At 39.5% G+C, this 22,960-nt stretch overlaps 1 protein-coding gene across 3 annotated transcripts in view; it reads right to left on the bottom strand.

Moving 5' to 3' along the window:
- Positions 1-22,960, bottom strand: part of LOC149572592 (uncharacterized) — a 321,499-nt gene that overhangs the window by 171,194 nt on the left and 127,345 nt on the right. The gene's annotated exons all lie outside the window — the stretch shown is intronic.

Below are 22,960 nucleotides of genomic sequence, written 5' to 3'. Positions count from 1 at the left end.
ATCTTTATTCTTAATTTATTCCACCAAAACTACTATAAAACCTTGAATCCTAACAAGGAAGTTGGGACTAAGTATAACAAAACTAGATTACTATACAGTGAAAGCTCCACAAAAAATAATCAAACTTCCACAGCCTGAGGAGAAAAACCAGAGAAAACAAATAAGAACGTATACATATATGGGTGTGTGTACATGCATACACTAGTCATTCCAATCTTCTATCATTAATCCTTCCTTAGTTCCCATGCTACCTCCTTCTCCCTTCCTCTCTCCCAAATGAAATTTAATTCTCTTTTAGATCTCATGTTCGAGGAAATCACATCTTCAAGGTGTTAATGTTTTAGCATCAGAAGAAGCAAAACATGGAATATTTGATATACTGATCTAAGCTTATGAATAAATTAAATTACTGCTGATTATATCAACTACATGTATGTAAGCATATATATATATATATGTATATATATGTATATATATGTATATGTATATATATATATATATATATATATATATATAAATATTTATACATATATGCTTATGTATTTGTAGTATCATGAAGTTGATTATCGGCAGTCATTTAATATATTGTGATCAGGTTTCATTTGTTATTAGCAGCCTTTTATATATTGTGGCAGATATATTATCGTGCTTCATTTTGTTTGTCAGACTTATAATTAATCAAGGCAGTTATTATTGTTATGAAACATGTGTACGAAGAGGCATGCCTCTACGTGGCCTTTGGGCCACGAAGAGACACGACTCTTCGGAGACATGTGCTTTGCCCTCTTATATATATGCCCTCTGATCACTGTGAAAAGCAATCAATCTACGACATTCCAGTACCTGCGATCACAAGAAAAGATACTAGGTTAACATTTCATTTTGCAGATATAATAACATCAAATATAGATCATCTCCCTTCATTTCAGTATACAGTCAAAGGAATGCTAACTGCGATCGCTGGTAAAGTTATAAAGGAGGAAATACTTTCAGCACTATTTGAGTAAGAAATTCTCTGCAGTTATTAATTTCCTAATTGTTTTATCTATCAGAGATCCACAAAATTTAACATGGTATCAGAGCTATAGTGATAGGAAAACTATTACAAAGTATATATTCAATCTAAAATTTCAAAAGTTAAAAGAGAGTTTTTTTCATATTATTAAAATGGTGAATCATGTAAGAATAGAAGATATGCTAGATGAAGCATCAAATTTCTCATCCTGGAAAATCAGATTATTAATAGTATTAAGAGAAATGGAATTAGAGAAATATATTGAATCAAATTTACCCATGCCTGAAAATGAATCAAAAAAGGTAAATTGGAAAAGGCATAATAACGAAGCAATGAAGATCATTATAGATTCAGTAAAAGATCAAATTGTTCCATCTACAGCTAATCTTCAAACTGCATTTGAAATGTTCTCCTCTATTCAAAAAACATTTGAAATCAACAACACTAGTAGATTATTAACTTTAAAACAAGACCTACTATATGTAAAGATGAAAAATGGTGAATCTATAACTTGATATTTCTTAAGAATTACTGAATTAAATGATCAACTCGCAACTATGAATAATCAAGTTGATGACAAGGAGCTAAGCATGATTTCTCTTAGAGGTCTTCCTCTTTCATGGGAAACCTTCATTCAAGGTTTAAGTTCACAACCTGAACTTCAGAAATTTGATCAGTTAAAGAATGAATGCACTCAAGAAGAATCCAGACTAGCTTCAAGAGGACTTATTACGAATCAAGAGGGAGACATCCAAGCACTGTACTCTAAATCAAACAAGAAAAGAAAGTTTAAACACAACAAGAAAGAATTCAACGAAAATCACAAATCTCACAAACAACATGACTGGTCCAAAGTTAGATGTTTTAAATGTGACAAGATTGGTCACTCCTATTATGTATGTCCAGAGAAGCAGAAAATTCAAGCAGCATTAGCATAAGTTAAGGATGAAAATATTGAGAAAGTAGAAAAAGAAAATTATACATTCCATTTAGCTCTCTCAAGTGAATTAAACACTAACCTCAATACTTGGATCATAGATAGTGGAGCTTCTCGTCACATCACTGGATTTAAAGATAAGTTTGAAACTTTCTCTAATCATGCATCAGAAGAAGTAACAATTGGAGATAACTCATTTTATCCTATTAAAGGAATTGGTTCATGTTCTATACAACTGAATTATGGAATTACAATTCAACTCAAGAATGTTGTATATGCACCATGAATCAAGAGAAACCTTGTCTCCATCTCCAGACTTGCTGATGAAGGATACAGAATTGCATTTCAAGAAGATAGAGTTCTATCTTGGCCCAAGAACTCAACTATTAAGAAAGCCATCTCCATTGGAGTCAGAGATGGGAGTCCTTATAAGCTTTATAATAATCTAAACTTAACCATTAGTAATAGTCAGTCAAATTCCTCTGAAATCTAGCATAGGAGACTAGGTCATCTTAATTATCGAGCTTTACCATCTATAGGGAAAATTGTAAAAGGTCTACCTAATCTAAAAGCTGATCATTTAAGTATTTGTAAGGGATGTGCATTAGGTATACTAAACATTCCTTCCCTAAAAGTGATCATAAATCCAAATCCATTCTTGAACTTATTCACACAGATCTCTGTGGCCCTATGTCAATCCCCTCTCTTAATAGATGTCTTTTCTATATAATCTTTATTGATGATTACTCGAGAAGAACCTGGATCTATTTTTTAAAGCAAAAGGAGTCATCTAAGGTCTTATCCAAATTCAAAGAATTCAAAGCCTTAGTTGAAAACCAATCAGGTCAAAAGATCAAAACCCTAAGGTCAGATAATGGGGGTGAATACATATCTGATATCTTTAAAAACATCTACATTTCTATTGGGATTAAGAGAGGTTTTTTTGTACCTTCTAATCCTCAACAGAATGGAATAGCTCAAAGAAAAAATAGATCTATAGTTGAATCATCCAGAGCCATGTTACATGATCAAAAATGGGACCCGATCAGATCCTGAGGCGTTGTGTCCTGAAGGTGGAGATTACACGGATACTGCAGGAAGCGCACGAAGGACCGGCAGGAGGACACATGGGGCCGGACACAACTGCACGAAAAATACTTTTAGCAGGATTATGGTGGCCAACAGTATACAATGACGCCAGGGAATGGGTTGTCGCATGCGATACATGCCAGCGAGCTGGAAAACCCTTGAAAAGAGATTTCATGCCTCTGAATCCTTCTCATGCTCAGGAACTTTTTGAACGATGGGGTTTGGACTTTATAGGACCCCTGAAGACCAGCCGAACCAGAAGATGCCATTACATTGTGGTTGCCACGGAGTACTTGACTAAATGGGTGGAGGCGCGTGCACTACCAGACAACTCAGCGGTAAGTACAGCACAGTTTATTTATGAGCAGATTATTACTAGGTACGGCATTCCATTACAATTAACTAGCGATAGAGGAGGACATTTTGTAAACCATGTGATCCGGCTGCTCACCACGGAGTTCAAAATTTACCATTCGCTGTCAAGTCCGTACTACCCAAGGGCAAACGGACAAGCTGAAGCTACCAACAAAATCCTGGTATCAATTATATACAAATCCTGTGCCATCGAAGGGGAAGATTGGGAGGAGAAATTACCTTCTGCTCTGTGGGCTTACCGCACGGCATACAAAGTCACAACCGGACACACGCCGTTTCAACTGATGTTTGGACAGGAGGCCGTAGTACCAGCGGAATTTATGATACCAAGCTTGCGGATAGCACTAGAAAACAAGTTGGGCGACATGGAAAGCTTAAGAGAGCGGTTGTATAAACTGAACAAGTTAGAGGAAAAGCGATTATTGGCACAGTGGGCGACTGAAGTAACACAGAATAGGCGAAAGGCATGGCACGATAAGCACCTGAAGCTAAACAGGTTTCAGCCCGGACAGTGGGTATTAAAGTACGACGGACGAAATGAGATCAAACCGGGTAAGTTCAAGGTTAAGTGGGTCGGGCCGTACCAAATTCGAGAAGTAGGGGACAATGGAGCAATCAAATTATGGACTTTAGATGGACATGAAGTGCCTCAAGCGGTGAATGGGTCGAAGTTGAAAATCTATTACGACCGGAAGACTTCTGCATTAGGAAATGGCCTTCGCAAGACCCCTCCGTCACTGCAGACTGATGGTGACGACGGTCGAACGGAAAATTAACTGTTTTTTTTTTGCAGTTCAAAAAAAAAAATAATAATAAATTAATTAATTAATTTTTAAAAAAAAGGTACCGTACGATTTTTGCACCGTACGGATTTTTGGAAGGGAGCACAGGTTTAAAAGGCGCCGTACGGTTTCTGAGTACGAGAGTTGGGGAATGGTACGGTTTTCAAGAGACCGTATGGATTTCCTAAGTGGAGTACGGTTCACAAAGCACCTTAATTCTCACCGTACGGACTTTCCTTGCACTGTACGGTTTATAACTTTTGTATGCACGGAAATTTCCACAAATTGTACAATTTTCAGGCAGTGCGGATTCCATCAGAAATACAGCCCTGTGGTGTACGGATTTCAGGAAGAGGGGAACTAAAGGGATTCTACATTTTTCACAGGCGGGTAATGAAAACAACCACCGTACGGACTTGAGGAGGGAAACTTTGGTACGGATTTGTGAGGTACGGCTTCTTATTTCATTCTTCTTCCAACTTCTACCTTGAGCGGATTTCAATCTCTTCCTGCGTGTACGGATGGGGATTTTCCATATATATTTTTGAAAGAACTCTTCACCGTACGGACTAATTTCTCACTGTACGGATTTGGGGAGACCATTAGAAAGAGATAATGGAGTCTGCAGGTAAACGGCAGTGGAAAACACAATTAGCGCAGACCAAACTTGAGGAAGCCAGGAGGAGCATGGCAGGTACAGGCAATTTGAATGAGGGTTCGAGTAGCAACAAGGAGAAGCGTAAGGCGGTAGCACCTACAGCAGCAGAAGTCACACCACAGACTATACAATTTGAGGGATTAAATGGAACGGATTGCCGGAAATGGTGGCAAGAAACCCCTGAGGACCATCCAGTTAAAGCAAGCATCAGAAAAGTGCAGGTGGAATGGGCCATTCAGATGCCTGTTTTTTGCATTCGAGATTATGAAGGGTATCTGCGTACCATGATTGAAACATATGGCAGAACCTCTCGCAGAAGCACATTTCAGTATCTGGGACGGAACTTAGTGGTATCATTCAAAGCAACAGATTTCACACGGGTTTTTGGCATTCCAGGGCAGCAGGGCAGGAAGATTCAGCCGAAAAAAATTCCAAAGGATGGAAAGCTATTTTTAATCAGGTTAGTTTGTGGGGATTTGACTGAAGCAGAACAGGCGGCATTAGCCGAGACATCCAAGGGAAGGGGTTTAAAGAAAACCGACATTCAGGAAGGGCCATGGCGGTGTTTAATGGACTTGGTTAAAAGCAGGCTTACGGGATCCTCTAGGGCATCGGATATCACATTTCCGCAAGTATCTATGATGAACGGCATAATGACTGGAAAAGTATATGATTGGGCGTCTATGCTAGCTGAACGGATGCATGAATTCATGACTCTCCAGCACAAAACATTCTATATGCCTCATTACGCCATTGGTCTATTTTTGGATGCTATAGCACGGGTGATTCCATCAGAAGAGTTAGAGGCGAAGTCTGGACCATTGGCTCCAGGAGAACCTCCTATCATGCAATGGAAGCACTTGGACACAATCTCTGGGCAAAAGGGTTCAGCAGGTCAAAAGAGGTTCAGCAGGTCAAAAGAGGCCACGGGTAGACATGGCAGGAGATAGTGATAGCGGCCGACAGGAGACATCTTCTGAGCAGGACAGTATGGAAGAAGACGAAGTGGAGGGCGAGGATGATGAAGAGGTTCAGGTCGTCACGGCTACTCCCTTGCTATTTCCACGTACTACAGTCCCTATGACTTCCGAATTGACACCCCGGGGCCTGCACATGGCTCACATTCCAGGGTTTGGACAAACTCGGCAACCGATATTGATGACTGGAGGATCCCACCAGGCAGTTACACTAGCCGTACCATGGCAACATGGGGTACGGCCTTCTCCTGTCCGACCAGGGGCAGGATTTGCGGTCGGCTTTGCCCAACTGGCCGCACCCGTGGACCGAGAGACTTCGTCAGCTCCTGAGGCACTTCCGGTAGCACCACCCGGGGCGTCTGCCCTAAGTTAGCCAGCAGCAGTTGTTACAGTAGCAGCGTCAGCAGAAACCCAGACACTCCCAGAAGAGAACGTATCAGACGGAGGAGCACAGGAGTGTACGGACCCAGCACAGCCAGAGGTTATGGATAGAGCCAGTGTTTTTCTGAGGCAGCAGTTCCAACTCGTCCCTGACAAGCGTGGCCCATCCATTCAGTCCCCCAGCTATTCTGAAGTAACACCTGTACCACAGCCCCAGTCTCAGGAGGAGGGAACGCCACATGTCGTGATTGCACCAACAGCAGAGGAGGTGGCACCGGATGTGGGCGTGGCTCCCGCTGATAAGGAGGACAATAGTGACTCCGGATGGTCATTCGAGGACTTCGCCAAGGAGGATTATGGGTCAGATGAGGACAGGTGCAGGGACTACCTCAGGACCATGAAGTCTGCATTGAAGAAGGGGCATGATGTGGCCATTCAGGCTCTCACTCGGCGAAGGGAGTGGCATTTGATTCGAACGTATATTCGTAGGATTTGTCCTGAAAGATTTCAAACTTGTTTTGTAGATAGAGGTTGGCCGACCATTGAGACACCAGAGATGTTGGCAGATTGGGCCACTGAGCCAGAGCTGGGACCGAGTGACACTCCAATGATGAAGTTGGCACATGAGATCGTGGGACTGTACAAAGAAGTTTACTATGCACGGCAGCGTGCGGAGGCGGATAGGGCCGCAGACAGTGTTGCAGCTCAGAGATCCCTAGCAGTTGAAAAAGAGGCCAGAGAAAAGTTAGCCACTGATTTGGCCGACCAGCAGGCAGCATGGGTAGCAGAGCGGGCAAAACTCTTGAAGGATATGGCTGCAGTAGTGCAGGAGAAGGACGCAGCTATCCGAGATAAAGATGCAGCAGAGCATGAATTACAGTTGGCCAAGAGACAAGCTATGGATGCTGCGCTTCTCCTGAAGGAGGCCGTAGAAGTTAATTCACAGATTCAGACAGATCTGCGCATCCGGACTGACCAGGTGTATGAGTTGCGTCGTCAACAACACTCTTCTGGGACCCCTCCTTCTCTCTAGTATTTCTTCTATTCTTCATTATGGATTGTCTCGTAATTTTGCTAGTCGTCAGGAGACGACTTTTCTTTTTGGGGGGGATGATGTCGTCGGTAGAAATTGTGCATCGGCCGACAGGTCCCTTCGGTAAAAGTCTTGTTATGTAGCCGACAGGAAAATAGTTTGTAACGGGTATAATGTACTTAGCCGACGGATACCTTCGGGAAGGTTCGTCGGAAAGTATTTATAACCCCTTCGGGAAGCATTGTATTCATCTGATCATATCATATGAGAAAAACATAATGTACTGTTGGCATATGCGAATAATAATAGAAGTTCTGCTATTTGCTGTTCAGTGTTCGTATCGATTTTCAGTGTGCGTTGCTTAATTAATCCATACGGTAAACACAAACCGTACGGGTGAGGGATGATAAGTCGTACAGTGAGGCCAGATTAGGCCGTACGGTGTGACAGGCTCACTATTGAAGGGTTGTACGGTATGATGGCGCCAACTGGGAAGGGTGGTGAGGAGTGTACAGTGTGATTGTGGGTTCATGCCTAGAGGGCTGTACGATCAAGAGACATGCCACAAAAAGGCCATACAGTCAGCTGAAATGTGAAATTGAGAAAAGTCAAGGGATGTTGTACAACTGTATTGATCCTAGACTGAGGAAAGATGAGAAATGCAAAGAACAGGAAGTTTCAATGGCCATACGGATGCTTAACAAGAGGATTAGTACAATAGTGCGCAATGTTTTCTAATAATCCTGATCCAGATATGCCCAACAATTTATAACCACAAAATTGCTCCACAATAGATATAATAATATTTGCCAAAAACGAGCCAAGGTACATAGACAGAATAGGGTGAGGGTTGAATCCCACCAAAACCACACGAGCCAAATAGGGAAGATCTTTCACTTCCGAAATGGCAAACAATCCCGAACTCCAACAGGAATTCATAGTACAGAGACAAATAATCCAACGCATACTTAAGACTTCCTACAAGTCGTGCTTAAATACCCGTCAATAAAAAATTCCGAGGGTGTACAAAGATCGCTGACGGCAACACAACTTCGAACACAAAAATAAAAATGGGACCAAGATAAAATAAATAAATTGGCCTATTACAAAGTTTAATTTTATAACGGGGACATTACAGTCCTCCCATCCCAAAGTTTTCTTATCCTCAAGCAAATGCAGTGCTGGATGCTAGAGAATGTGCTCACCCTCCCATGTTGCATCATCCAACGGTAGGTGTCGCCAGCATACCAAGTATTCCTTCACAATGCAGTTTCGTAAGGTCTTTTCACGTACTTCGAGGATCTCGGCAGGTTCCAAATGAACTTTTCTTCTTCATTGAGTGGCGGAAGGTTGGTAGCAACTATGACGTTTTGCCCTATGGTTTTCTTCAGACAGGAAACATGGAAGACATTATGAATGCGGCTTCCCTCCGGGAAATCCAGTTCATACGCTACCTCACCAATGCAACGAACCATGCGATAGGGGCCATAAAATCGTGGCTTCAATTTTTCCTTTCTTGTTCCCTTTAATGAAGATGGTCAGTACAGCTGGAGCCAGAGATAGACCAGATCCCCCACTTCAAAACTCCTCTCTATTCAGTGCTTGTTGGCGTACATCTTCTATTGATTTTGTGCACACTATAGGTTTTCTTTCAAGCCCCTCAGTATGTTCTGTCCTTCCTGAAGCTAGTCCCTCGCCCTTGGTGTGCGACTATCACCCAGAACTATGTCGATGAAGGAGACGGGTTCATACCCGTACAGAGCTTTGAATGGTGTCATCCCGATAGACATGTGATACGTGGTATTGCAGCAATATTCCCCCGGATGGATCCATTTTACCCACGCTCGTTGTTGTGTCGAGACGTAGTTCCAAAGGTAGCCTTCAAGCCATTTGTTCACAATCTCGGTTTGACCTACTGTTTGCGGGTGGTAACTCGTGGTTGGCGATAATTCTGTCCCTTCCATCCAAAACAATTTTGTCCAGAATATACTGAAAAATCATCCATCTCGATCACTGACAATGTTTTGGGGTAATCCGTGCAAACGAAAGACTTCTCTAAAAAATAGATCGGCAACTTGTGAGCCTGTAGGTCTGAGGGGATGGCAAAGAAATGTGCATACTTTGTTAATCTGTCAATCACCACAAAGATACAATCCTTTCCATTCACCTTGGGAAGACCTGTTATAAAGTCCATTGATATACTTTCCCACTTATGTTTGGAATTGGCAAAGGTTGTAGCAACCTGGTAGGAAGACTATGCTCGAACTTGTTATGTTGGCAAACCGTACATTCTCTTACATATTGCAACACGTCCCCTTTAAGTCCTTTCCAGGAAAACCTCTCCCAAAGACTTCTGTAAGTTTTGAGAAAACCTAGGTGCCCAGCCAGAGGTGAGTCGTGCATTTCCTTCAAGATCTTCTACTTCAATTTGGATTCTGGTACGAGGTATATCCGGTCTTTATAGTAGATGATGTCATCCACCACTTTGTATCGATCATCATGGGTGTGGCCATCAATTATTTTACAAGCAAATGTATTTTTGGAATATTCCACTAACAGATGCGCCTTCCAGTCAGCGAAAATCTAGTCTAGTGAGCAAATGGTGGGTTTCCAGGACAAGGCATCTGCAACCACATTGATTTTCCCTTTCAGATATTCAATATCAAAATCAAAAGCTTGAACTTTGCTTACACATTTGTGTTGTCGTTTGTTCAAGTCCTGCTGCTCCAAAAAATATCTCAAGCTGTTGCGATCCGTACGGACAACAAACTTGGCACCCACCAAATACTGTCGAAACTTGGTTAGTGCATGTACGATGGCCAACATTTCTTTGTCGTAGATGGTATATAGCTGTTCTATTGGCATAAGGTTCCTACTCTCATAAGCAATGGGATGTCTATCTTGCATCAGTACCGCTCCAATGCCTTCCCCGGATGCGTCACACTCCGACATGAACGGTCGGGTGAAGTCAAGTAGTGCCAACACGGGACAAGTGCTCATGGCCTCTTTCAACTTATCAAAGGTGAGTTGTGCCTTTTCATTCCACTGGAATGACCACTTCTTCGTCAGATATGTTAAAGGTGCACTGAACTGGGAGAATCCTTTAACGAACCTCCTATAGTAGATGCACAGTCCGAAGAATCCTTGCAAATCCGTGAGTAACTTTGGGGGAGGCCAGTCGAAGATAGCCTGAATCTTCTCCTGATGCACTTGAACTTCGTATTTATTGACGACATGCCCCAAGTACAATATTTATGTCATATCAAATTCACATTTAGACTACTTTGTGAACAAGGACTGTTCTTCCATGATACTTAGAACTTCATTCAGATGCTTCAGGTGCTCCTCCCATGACCTGCTATAAATAAGGAGATCATCAAAGAATACGAATAAATACTTATGCAATTGTTTGTTGAAGATGCGGTTCATGCACAATTGAAATGTAGCAGGTGCATTGGTCAATCCGAACAGCATGACCAGAAACTCATAATATCCGTAGTGACAACGGAAAGCCGTTTTCTCCACATCCTCTTCCCTCATGGGGATTTGACGGTATCTGGAATGGAGATCTATTTTTGAAAAATAGACTGTGCCATGCAGTTCATCCAGCAGTTCATCTATCCTTGGAATTGGATATCTGTTTTTTATTGTTTTTTGTTCAACGTGTGGTAGTCCACACAAATGCACATCATCCCATCCTTTTTTACCAAGACCACAAATGGCGTGAATGGGTTAGAACTGGGACAGATCCATCTTTTCTCTAGCAATTCTTGAATTGTCCTTTCGATCTCATCTTTGAATTTCTTGGGATGGTGGTACAGTGTGGTTATGACCGGCTTTGTCCCTGATTCCAACTCGATAGTGTGTTTAAACCCTCCGTGTGGTGGTATGCCAGGAGGCATATCCATGAAAACCTTTTCATGTCTACTTAAAATATCTTAGAGCTCATCATCCTGTGGAGGTGTTCCTTGCCCTTTTATAGGTTCCACCAAGATAAAACAATGCGCAGCCCACACAATGTCATTGTGCCAAAAGATTGCCTCCATCCGATGCGCAAAAACTTCCTTCGGACCTAAATTTGCCATTCTTTGGAGGACAACCTTCTTCCCGTCGACCACAAAAGTGAAGTCCATCCGTTTGAAACTCTAAGTGTATTCATCAAGGGTCTCCATCCACTGTATGCCAAGAATAACTTCCATGTCAGCCAGGTCCGCTATGAAGAAGTCCTCAGTCACCGTGTAATTAACCATTGTGATGCTCAGTTGAGGAGCAAGGTGCATGCAAGGCAGAAAAGTCCCTCCAGCTACCTTGACCTAAAAGCCTGCGCACGCCTCCGTAGGGAGACTTCTCTGTCTTACCAAGGATGAGTTGATGAAATTTAGAGTAGCGCAACTATCCAACATCACCATAACCCTTTGTCCTTGAAGGGTACCCCGTACATGAGAAACAATGCACCTCAGACTGCCAGCCAATGCAATGGCTCCTCTGCACTATACCAAAGCGGCAATTGTCTCCGTCTAGTTCAAACTGATGGTGTCATGGTGGGGTTGGTTATCTTCAGCCGGCATTTCTTCCTGTTCATCTTCATCATTGAACACGACCTCAATGTAATGGATCTTCCCATTTTCGAGGCATCAATGACCTGGCTCCCAAGGTCCCTTGCAATTGAAACACAATTTCTTCTTTTGAAATTCCTGTCTAGTAGCTTCATCCAATAATGGCTTCTTCGGTGGAGGTTTGTCCCTCGGAACGTCGGCAGTTTAGGACGTGAGAAACTTCGAGAGGATGAGGATGATGCCGACAACGATGCCATACTTTGTGCTTTACCAATTGCTTCCGACAAGGTAGCCGGATTGAATCCCTCCACCCAACCTTTCAGAGGTTCAGTCAGTCCATCCATGAAGAGCACTACCCACCTTTTGGAAATGTCTGTGACCAAAACAAAGAGTTTTTGAAATTCTGCAATGAATTGATCTACCGATTTAGTTTGTCTTAATTGCGCCAAATCTTTGAAATTGAGCTCCGAATCTTTACCATCAAATCATTCTATCAATCTCTCCACGAATTCCGCATAAGTCTTTATTTGATCATGCCCTAATGTGATGGTGTCGTGGTGCCAGCATTTGTGCACAACTCCCTCCAAGTGTAACGCAACAAATTTGATTGCCTCTTCTTCTGGCATAAGATTCAGTTGGAAGTAGGTATCTCTTGCACTGATATGGAACCCGATCCATCAAATGGTGAGAGATTTACCTTACTCAACTTTCTCCTAAGATCATCGTTAAAGTATCCTCTGTTTCCGCCTCCCGAATATCTCATTCTCAGATCTGCATAATCTTTGTAGGATATATCTTCTTCAAGGTTTGCATTCTTCCAGTCTTCTCTCATCTCTTCGAAAGTTGGTTGTCTCCCTCCATGTTGTGCCTCCGTCCGTGGTGGAAAAGTTAGCATGGAAGGTCGGGAGCATGCTGGCTGAGGGATTGATTTCCCCGACACCGAGTTTGCGCTGTGACCATTTTGTTCTCCAGATATTTTGTTCTCCGCCAACTTCTTGAGAGCTTCTTCCATAAGTCGTTGTGTATCAGTGATCTGCGCTTGATTCCTAGCAAGTTCTCTCAGAAGAGCCACGAGTTCGGCAGCAGTCGGTTCCCGTTCGTCAGCCATTTGATCAACGAAATGTGTCCTTCTCTTCCTACTATAAACTCTCATTCACTGTCCACAAATTGGCAAGATCAAAACACTCTGATACCACTGAAATATTCCTTACCTGTGACGCTACCTTAAACCAATGTGCAATCCTAAGCTACGGCCGGGCTAGCAAAGTGATAGTATGGTGAGCAGAGAGGGGGACCGTACTTGGTATGGTCGTACTGTGGCTGGAACAAACCGTACAAGTGAGGGATGATGAGCTATACGATGAGGCCAGATTATGTTGTATAGTGTGACAGGCTCACTATTGGAGGATCGTACGGAATGGCCGTATGGTATGATGACGCCAACTGGGAAGGGTGGTGAGAAGTGTACGGTGTGGTTGTGGATTTATGCCTAGAGGGCTGTACGGTCAAGAGACCATGGCATAGAAAGGTTGTACGGTCAGCTAAAATGTGCAATTGAGAAAAGTGAAGGGATGTCGTACAACTGTATTGATCCTGGATTGAGGAAAGATGAGAAATGCGGAGGATAGGAAGTTTGGATGGCCGTACGAATGCTTAACAAGAAGATTAGTACAGTAGTGTGCAATATTTTCTGATAATCTGGATATGAGACAAATAGTTCTAGATATGCCCAACAATTTATAACCACAAAATTGCTCCACAATAGATATAATAATATTTGCCAAAAATCAAGCCAAGATATACAAACGGAATAGGGTGAGGGCTAAATCCCACCAAAACCGCACGAGCCAAATAGGGAAGATCTTTCAATTCCGAAATGGCGAAGAATCCCAAACTCCAACAGGAATTCGCAGTACAGAGACAAATAATCCAAAGCATACCTAAGACTTCCTACAAGCCGTGCTTAAATACCCGTCAAGAAACCATCTTGAGGGTGTACAAAGATAGCCGATGGCGACATAACTTTGAACACAAAAATAAAAATCGAACTGAGATAAATTAAATAAATCGGCCCATTACAAAGTTTAATTTTATAACGGGGATATTATAGGGAATATTCATTGGATATAGTGAAACTACAAAAGGATACAAGATCTACATTCCTAGGCAAAGAACAATTGAAATTAGCAGAGATGTAATATTTGAAGAAAGCACAGCCTTTAAATTTCTAGTAATAGTGATGAATCTATTTCTGAAGAAGATCAACCTACAGAAATTGAGAGGGAGGATGATTCTAATCTCTCTTCCATGTCTAATCATACTCATAGAGCCTGAAAACATCAACAATAATAAAAAAAGACCTCTTTGGGCTAAAAAAATGTTAGAAGAAAATCAAGTTGAACCAGATGAAGTAATTCAGGAAAGCAAAAGGACCAAAAACCAATCATGTTATGTTGCATTGCTATCTGAACTCATAAAATCTGAACCTGCTAATGTTCAAGAAGCTCTCTCACATCAATCATGGAAAGAAGCAATGATTGAGGAATACAACTCTATATTAAAGAATGACGTATGGGATGTTGTACCAAGACCTTAGAACAAATCAGTTGTCTCTTCCAAATGGTTATTCAAGATTAAACATGCATCAGATGGATCTATTGAAAAATACAAAGCAAGATTTGTAGCTCAAGGGTTCTCTCAGAAAGAAGGCATTGACTATGAAAAAACATTTGCCCCTATTGCCAAGTACACTTCAGTTAGAACAATCCTAGCAATTGCAGCATCCAAAGGATGGAAGGTACATCAGATGGATGTTAAAACAACATTTCTCAATGGCAAGATTGAAGAAGAATTCTATATTGAACAACCAAAAGGGTTCAATACTTATGACAGCAAAACTCATGTTTGTAAATTAAAGAAAGCACTTTATGGACTCAAATAGGCTCCCAGAGCCTAGTATGAAAAAATAAATAACCACCTATTAAAGTTAGGATATTCCAAAAATGAAGCTGACCCAAATCTGTATTTCAAAACTGATGGTGACGATATGATTATCCTTGTATTATATGTTGATGATTTGCTAATAACGGTGAGGAACATCTCATAAAAAAATGTAAGCAAGAACTCACAACAGAATTTGAAATGAAAAACTTAGGGTTACTTCACTACTTTCTAGGATTAGAAGTCTAACAACAAGACAATTGTATTGTACTAAATCAGGGAAAGTATACAATTGATATTTTAACCAAATTTGGGATGATGGAATGCAAACCAGTTGCTACTCCTATGGAAATAAATCTACACAAATTGAAAGATGATATAAACAAATTTGAACCTGCAAATCCTACTTACTATGGACAGATTATTGGATCCCTAATGTATTTGGTAAATACTTGTCCTGACATATGCTATGCTACTCATGCCTTGAGTCAGTTTATGTGTGCACCTAAGAAGACACATCTACATGCAACTAAATACATATTGAGATATCTAAAGGGCACTATTGGAATAGGAATCAAATATGACAAAGTCAACATTGAACTTCTTGGATATTTATATTCTGATTGGGTTGGAAGCTCCGTTGAGCGAAAGAGTAGTTCAAGATATTGTTTCAGTCTTGGATCTGGTAGGATTTCTTGGTCTAGTCAAAAACAAACTTCAATAGCATTGAGTTCCATCGAAGCTAAATACATTGCATCTTCCTTGGGTGCTAGAGAAGCAGTATGGCCATGAAAGTTGTTATCAAATCTCTTCAAAAACATTTGAAGCCCACTGTGATTTATTGTGATAATCAAAGTTGCATTAAACTTTCATCTAATCTAGTATTTCACAATCGCTCCAAGTATATTGAAATTCCATTTCATTACATCAGAGACATGGTGAATCGAGGAGTTATTCAACTAAAATATATATGTACAAATGAGCAAACTGCTGATATCCTTACCAAGCCTCTTGTTAGAGTGAATTTGAAATACTTCAGAGAAAAACTTGGTATAATTAACTGTAATGATAAAATTTGAAATAAAATGTTTTTCTCATTTGAGTTTATGCTTCTATTGGTTACTTAGCAGTAGTTGATATGTAATGAAAGGTGACGATCTTTCATGGACATATTCATTAGAAGGAAATTATTTACAAGGTGACGATCTTGTAAATAATATACCTGTGTGTATTATGAGCATCTCTAGATATTGCTTAAGTGCAAGTAGAGATTATATGGGCATCCCTAGACATTGCTTAAGTGCAAGTAGAGATTATGTGGGCATCCCTAGACATTGCTTAAGTGCAAGTAGAGATCATGAGAATATTATGGGCACCTCTAGATATTGCTTAAATGCAAATAGAGAGTATATGTGTATAATGGATGTCTCTAGACATTGCTTAAGTGCAAGTAGAGATCATGAATGTGTCATGGACATCTCTAGACATTGCAAATGCAAGTAGAGATCATGAAAATTTAATCACAGTGGACATCTCTAGGCATTGCTTAAGTGCAAGTAGAGATCATAGGACATCTTTCATATTGCTTAGAGATTTTAATACATGTTGTGTTGATTACATGATGATTCTAATTCTAATCTATTGATGTTTTACTTCTCCCTTGCTAAAGAGGGAGTGTTAATGTTTTAGTGTTAGAAGAAGCAAAACATGGATTATTTGAGATACTGATCTAAGCTTATGAATAAATTAAATTACTGCTGATTATATCAACTACATGTATGTAAGCATGTATATATATATATATATATATATGCTTATGTACGTGTAGTATCATAAAGTTGATTATTGGTAGTCATTTAATATATTGTGATCAGGTTTCATTTGTTATCAGTAGCTTTTTATATATTGTGATCGGACTCCTCACTGTTATCGGCAGATATATTATCATGCCTCATTTTGTTTGGCAGACTTATAATTAATCAAGGCAGTTATTATTGTTATGAAACATGCCTACGAAGAGGCATGCCTCTACGTAGCCTTTGGGCCATGAAGAGACATGACTCTTTAGAGACGTGCTTTGCCCTCTTATATATATGCCCTCTGATCGCAGTGAAAAGCAATCAATCTACGGCATTCCAGTACCTACAATCAGAGAAAAAGATACTTGGTTAACATTTCATTTTGCAGATATAATAACATCAAATATAGATCATCTCCATTCATTTTAGTATACAGTCAAAGGAAGGCTAACTGTGATCCCTGGTAAAGTTATAAGGGAGGAAATACTTTCAGCACTATCCAAGTAAGAAATTCTCTGCAGTTATTAATTTTGTAATTGTTTTATTTGTCAGAGATCCACAAAATTTAACACGAGGGAATCACATCTTTTCATTTCCTGCATTTTGACCATATATTGGACTTAATTAAATTTTAATTTAATTCTTTAATATTTTAATTTTGATTATAATTTTATTTATATTCTTTTTATGTTTTAATATTCTTATTACCTATTAATAAATCCTATTTCAGAAAGAGGACATCACAGTCTGCCCTTCCTTAAATTGTTTGTCCATGAGCAATGCCAATATTATATAGATCTCTCAGTGTGAGCATCTTTTGCTGCACAACTCTCTAACCAATGCATTGAGAAATTGCAAGGTTTGCAATTTTAAGACAAAATTCTCCCATCTTTTAGATAAAAGGATCGAGGCCATCTTTGTGATGGCATCAACATTAATTTGGAATTGACCAACCTTGCTAATAAATTCATATCTTTGGGTTCACTCTAGTCATTCTCTTTTCAAGATCAACAATAGTAGAATCACACATGGAGCATACACTTGGAAATACAAAATATACACATCTTTATGAGGACACAACACATACGTAAAGAATACACATCAATGTGTGAAGGCAGGGAGCATATACAAAGTATACACACAATACATGCATTGTTAGATTCCATCTTTCTGACTAGAATGATTCCTTGTTTCATCTTTTACCCTATAGGGTGGCAGATCAAAGCTTTGGTACTGTTTAATGTCTCCAACTAGGACTATACTTGATTTACCCTAAAACTCCCAACTACGATTAGGGTTGATCTAGGAAACAGAGATTTGTAACATTCTCTACTATAATCCTATCGATTCCCAATTATCAACATACATCACAATGTGTTTGATTTGGATTAAAACAATTAATAATTTATAATACATTTGATAGTTTAACATATATAAGCCCACTTCCTTACATCTCTCCTAAAATCAACCTTGAGGTAAATGGGGATTTACTTGTAGGAGCCTTGAGAGTGATCCACAAGTAGGCTCCTCAAGGCTTTTGGACCCCGTCCATATCCATCATGGGATTCACATACTGAGGATTTACTCCACCTCTCCCTTGACAACACCAACCTATCCTTTTAAGAGGCTATAGTGAGTGATTAGAAATATTCTACTACCTAACAAACTAGAGACCAATGTCAGGTAAATTATTATGCATCATATCAATATATAGGTCTTTCCTCTTTATGTTAATTAGAAATATCTTATATCTCAGAACAAGACTTACCATGATTACTTTTCTTATAATGATCCCTTCAACAAATGGCATTCCCTTCTATTTACATCTTCATGGTTGGAAACTCACAACCTTTCATTATTACAATGTATCAAGAAAGTCACAACCCTTCAAAAGGGTCACAACCTTTCGCAACTGCTACCTTTTGAAACAATCATAACGCTTCATCAATTCTTCCCATTTGAATCTTCTTCCATTACTCCTTTCGTAGTTCCCATGCTACCCTCTTCTTTTTCTCGCTTCCCTCTCTTCCAAATGAAATTTTGTTCTCCCTTTCATATCTCCTATTTGAGACAGTCGTTTTTTCTCATTTCATGCCTTTTGACCTTTCATTAAACTTAATTAATTTTTTTAATTTAAATTTTCATTTTATTTATATTCTTCTAATATTTTAATATTATTTTATTTATTCTTAAATCCTATTTCAAAGAGGGGGCATCATAATTATCTACTTCATTTCCAACTAGGAAAGTTGGCATAAAAGGTCTATTTGTAGTATATGTATGAGTCATTTCTCCAAATGGGGATACAACCATACTATACCCATCTGCTGATTGTGTTGTCTTCTAGGCTCCACACTCATATATCGAATGGAAACTATGATTTGTTGTAACACATGGGCTACCTATTGCTATACCCATCTGCTGATTGTGTTGTCTTCTAGGCTCCACACTCATATATCGAATGGAAACTATGATTTGTTGTAACACATGGGCTACCTATTGCTGCCCTGCTTGAATAACTCTCAAATATCTCTAGCCTTTCTATCATCATCTCAAGATGATTTTTTGTCTCTTCTATCACCCATATTTTCAGCCTGCATCACATTGTTAGAAGATGAATCTCAATGAATACCCAGCAATCTGGAAACTGTTTCCCCTTCAGGCACTTCACGAGTGCCAAACTTTCTTCAACTCTCTTTGATAGTACCTGCTTTCTTTGAAATTTGGTTGCATGAAAACGTTGAAATAAACCCAAACGATCGCAGGATCCAAGCTCGGATACCACTATAAGAATCATTGCTAAAACTAACTCTAGTTTCATTGCAACTCACAAATTCATAAATATGTATTTGATCAAACACTTGGATGAATATGATATTCAGAAATTATTACTTATTTCCCAAAGTAAAACTGTCAAACACATTGCAAACTTCCTTTGTGTGCGTGTGTGTGTGTATCAAACAACCCATATAGCATAAGATTGGACACTGCAGAATTAAATAATATATTAATGACACAGCTATTACCAATTACCAAAATGAATATCTTCAACTAAGGATCATCATATACATGATGCCTCCATCATAAATGGCACATACAAATATGAAATGACACAAATAAGTGGCAAAAATAAGTGATAATAGTTGCACTTGGTAATCACAACTATCCCCTCATGATTTTGAAATTTTAGTCTCTCTCAAAGAGTAACCCTTGGTCAGAATTTTTAGGATGCCTAGGTATTCTCATGCCTCATTCCATGTTGTGATTGTCATGTCCCCAATTTCTGCCCTTCCTTAGTGACAACATTTCTAGCAAGGTTGGTCTATTATCTGGTTCCCATAGGCTAGCAGAGCGTAGAGGGAACCAACCCAGGGGCTTTGAGAGTCATGCATGAGCTTCCCAAGTCATTTGGAGCAGTAGACAACAGTTTCCTAGAATTTAGGAGGGATTCCTAATTTGTAGGGATTGACTAGGAGTGGTCTAGGAGGCATTTGAAGACCTCGGCGAACATTTTGGAGACTTAGAGTGCATCTCCTATTTTTTAGGAGGAACTCCCAGTTCAGTGACAGTTCTCTTAGAGGTTGCACACAGTAGGGGAGAGTCATGGGGACTCAATTTTGGTTGATTGGGGCTGTCTCCTACTTTTTAGGGGCATCCCTAGATTTTAGGGATGGACTGCCAGTTGACCCATCTTGTCCGACATCAATCACAGACAGGTGACAAGGTCAGATTCATGTTTGATTGGTCATTTTGGGCCTTTTGGGACCATTTGGAAAATATTTTAATATATTTAAATATTTCCTAAGTTGGTGATTAAATAAATTAAAATAAGGTTAATAATATAACCATTTTGGAGTAATAAGGGGATTCTGGCTTCAGTTGATCAGGTACACCTATGTGTTATAGCTCGTTGGAAAGGTCTCGAATTATTTTACATGATTTTTACTATCTGTAGACTTTATGGTGCCTTTAGCTATGGAATTTTAATAAAGTTTTTCCTATAACATGGACGACTTTAATTGGAAAAATGTTATTTTATTATATTTTATTTAAAGGGCAAACTGTAATTTCCCTTTAGGGTTCGATTTATAGTTGGAAGGGGATATAAGGAGATGGAGACCTAATTTCTTATTATCTTTGGCATATTGAAAAACTTGTTTTTGTGAATTGGCTCTGAGAGAGCAATTCTTCATCTAGGACGCAAACCGCAGGTTCTGGATTTGATGGGACGTAGCCCTCAGCAGTTATTGGCATTGGATTCTTCAGACAGTGTGCGTTGCTATCATGGATAGAGTACGACATTCTTTATTGTGGATTCAGGTTGCAGATTTATGGTTTCAGCGTTGCAAATTGTTTCTTTCAGCTGGGACGTGATTCCTTGCAGTCTTAGGGCCGCCATTTGCAGTAGTTTCGCATCATTGTTGGATGTAAGCTCCTTGGAACTGCATTGGATTTATTATTTGGCTTTATAAATCAGAAATCTGCCTGGTACGATTTATAGCAATTCTGATTTGGCTCTATGCTCTTATTTATTTTCAGTCTCCTCTCATGTTTATTGTTCATTATTCATTACTATTGTGAAAACTATCAAAAAACACAAAAAAAAAACAAAACCTTCTGCAACTTCTGTCTATTCTCAAAGACCATCAAAGAAATCACAGGAAAATATAGTTTATTAATTTAAAAACTATAGCAGATCAGCAAGGACATCCATCAGGGATCTTTCAGTGGTAATCAGAGCTTACATCCTGCCAGCCTGTAGGGTTTGTGAGAAATTGTTACAACAGTTTTTGGCATCTGGGTATTGGATAAAAAGTTTTGATAATTCATTTCAGCATCTGGATACTAGCTAAAAAGTTTTGATAATTCATTTTGGCATCTGGGTAATGGATAAAAGGTTTTGATAATTCATTTCAGCATCTGGGTACTGGATCAAAAGTTTTAATAATTCATATTAGCAGTATAAGGTCGATTTTTTCTCTGGCATGTTCGTTTCAGTTGGTCAGTGTGGTAGTTCATTATGGAAAAATTGTTAAGAGATATAACCCTATGGAAAGAATGGGAACAGTCACAACAAAAATTCAAGCTTCAATTGCAGCAGTTCAATGATTCTATGTCAAGGAAATTTGGACATGCTAGTGGATCATCATCTTCTTCTAGAAAGGATCCATTGCCACTAGACAGGAAAACGGAAGTAATTAGCATACTTGAGGAGCATAATACTCTTCCTCAATATGTTAGGGAGAACTTTCATTTCAAAGATTACATTGACATGCATCAAAAAATTTGTCATAAGGTTAAGCTTGCAAAAAAGGAATACCATGCCATAGTTGATGATATGTTTTCATGTGAGAAAGAAGATTTGTGTCAACCTATCCATGTTCATGATAAAAACACCATAATGGATCAGTCACTTGCAGGGTATGCAGAAGAAAGGCATGAAGATGTGTTATCATTTGAGTTGCAACCTATTAAATGCAAAAATCAGTCATCATGTGGGATTCTTAAAGAAGAAATAACTCTAGATCAGGAGAAGACACATAGCACACCATTGATTCATCAAGTTGATCACAAAATGGAAGAGATTACAGTCATGGATCAGTCCATTAGAGATGCTGAAAGCATGTCTCCAACGTCTGATACCTATTCTAATTTTTGCAATGGTAGCTCTAGTCATGTGGTATCATCCATTTCACATGAAGGTAATGAGGTTGTTGAGTCTTCCTATGATTGTACTCAGGTTAAGTGTGTTGCACATGAGATTTATATTGTGGATTCAAACCACAAAAGTTTTGATTGTGTTTACCCCACCTTGGAAGATGTGAAAAAGGCTCAAGAGACGTGCAATGGATGGTCACATAGAGCTAAGAAGGCCAAGATGCTTGCTGCCCAAGCAAGACAACACTTACAAGAGGTCAAGGACAGATGCAATCAGCTTGATAATGCAAGAAGAAAAAGAGTCATACATTAGATCCTTATTTCTTCCAAGGGAAGAAAGTGAGGATGTTGAGCATACAAGGGAAAAGCTTCTCGAGGTAAGTCCACAAGAAGAGCATGTTGAGATGTGTGAAGAGAAAAAGAGTTATGATTCAGAAAACTCAGTTTGGTCTAGTTTGCATCATGAAGATTATGACGTTCCTATTTTAAAGAGCCCCTTAAAGGCTCCAAACAATGATGATATTAGTTTCACACTTGATGGACAAGCCACAAGTGTTATTTTCATTTGTGTGGAATGGAACATTATTGATTCTGATTTGGTTAGTCATGCATCATCTACAATGGAAGGACAATTGTTAAGATCATATGAAGCATCTTGTCTTAAAGAGATGATTAGGGAAGACTAAGAGGCTGCTTACTAAGAAGATATTGTATTTTGATAATGTTTAGTTTGTTTGGCATAGTACACCTTGGAGTTTGT

This window comes from Cupressus sempervirens, chromosome 2, assembly GCF_028749045.1.
Source record: "Cupressus sempervirens isolate cs-2001-9-10 chromosome 2, ASM2874904v1, whole genome shotgun sequence".
Taxonomy (NCBI): Eukaryota; Viridiplantae; Streptophyta; class Pinopsida; order Cupressales; family Cupressaceae; genus Cupressus; species Cupressus sempervirens.
This window is presented reverse-complemented; position numbering and strand designations above follow the sequence as displayed.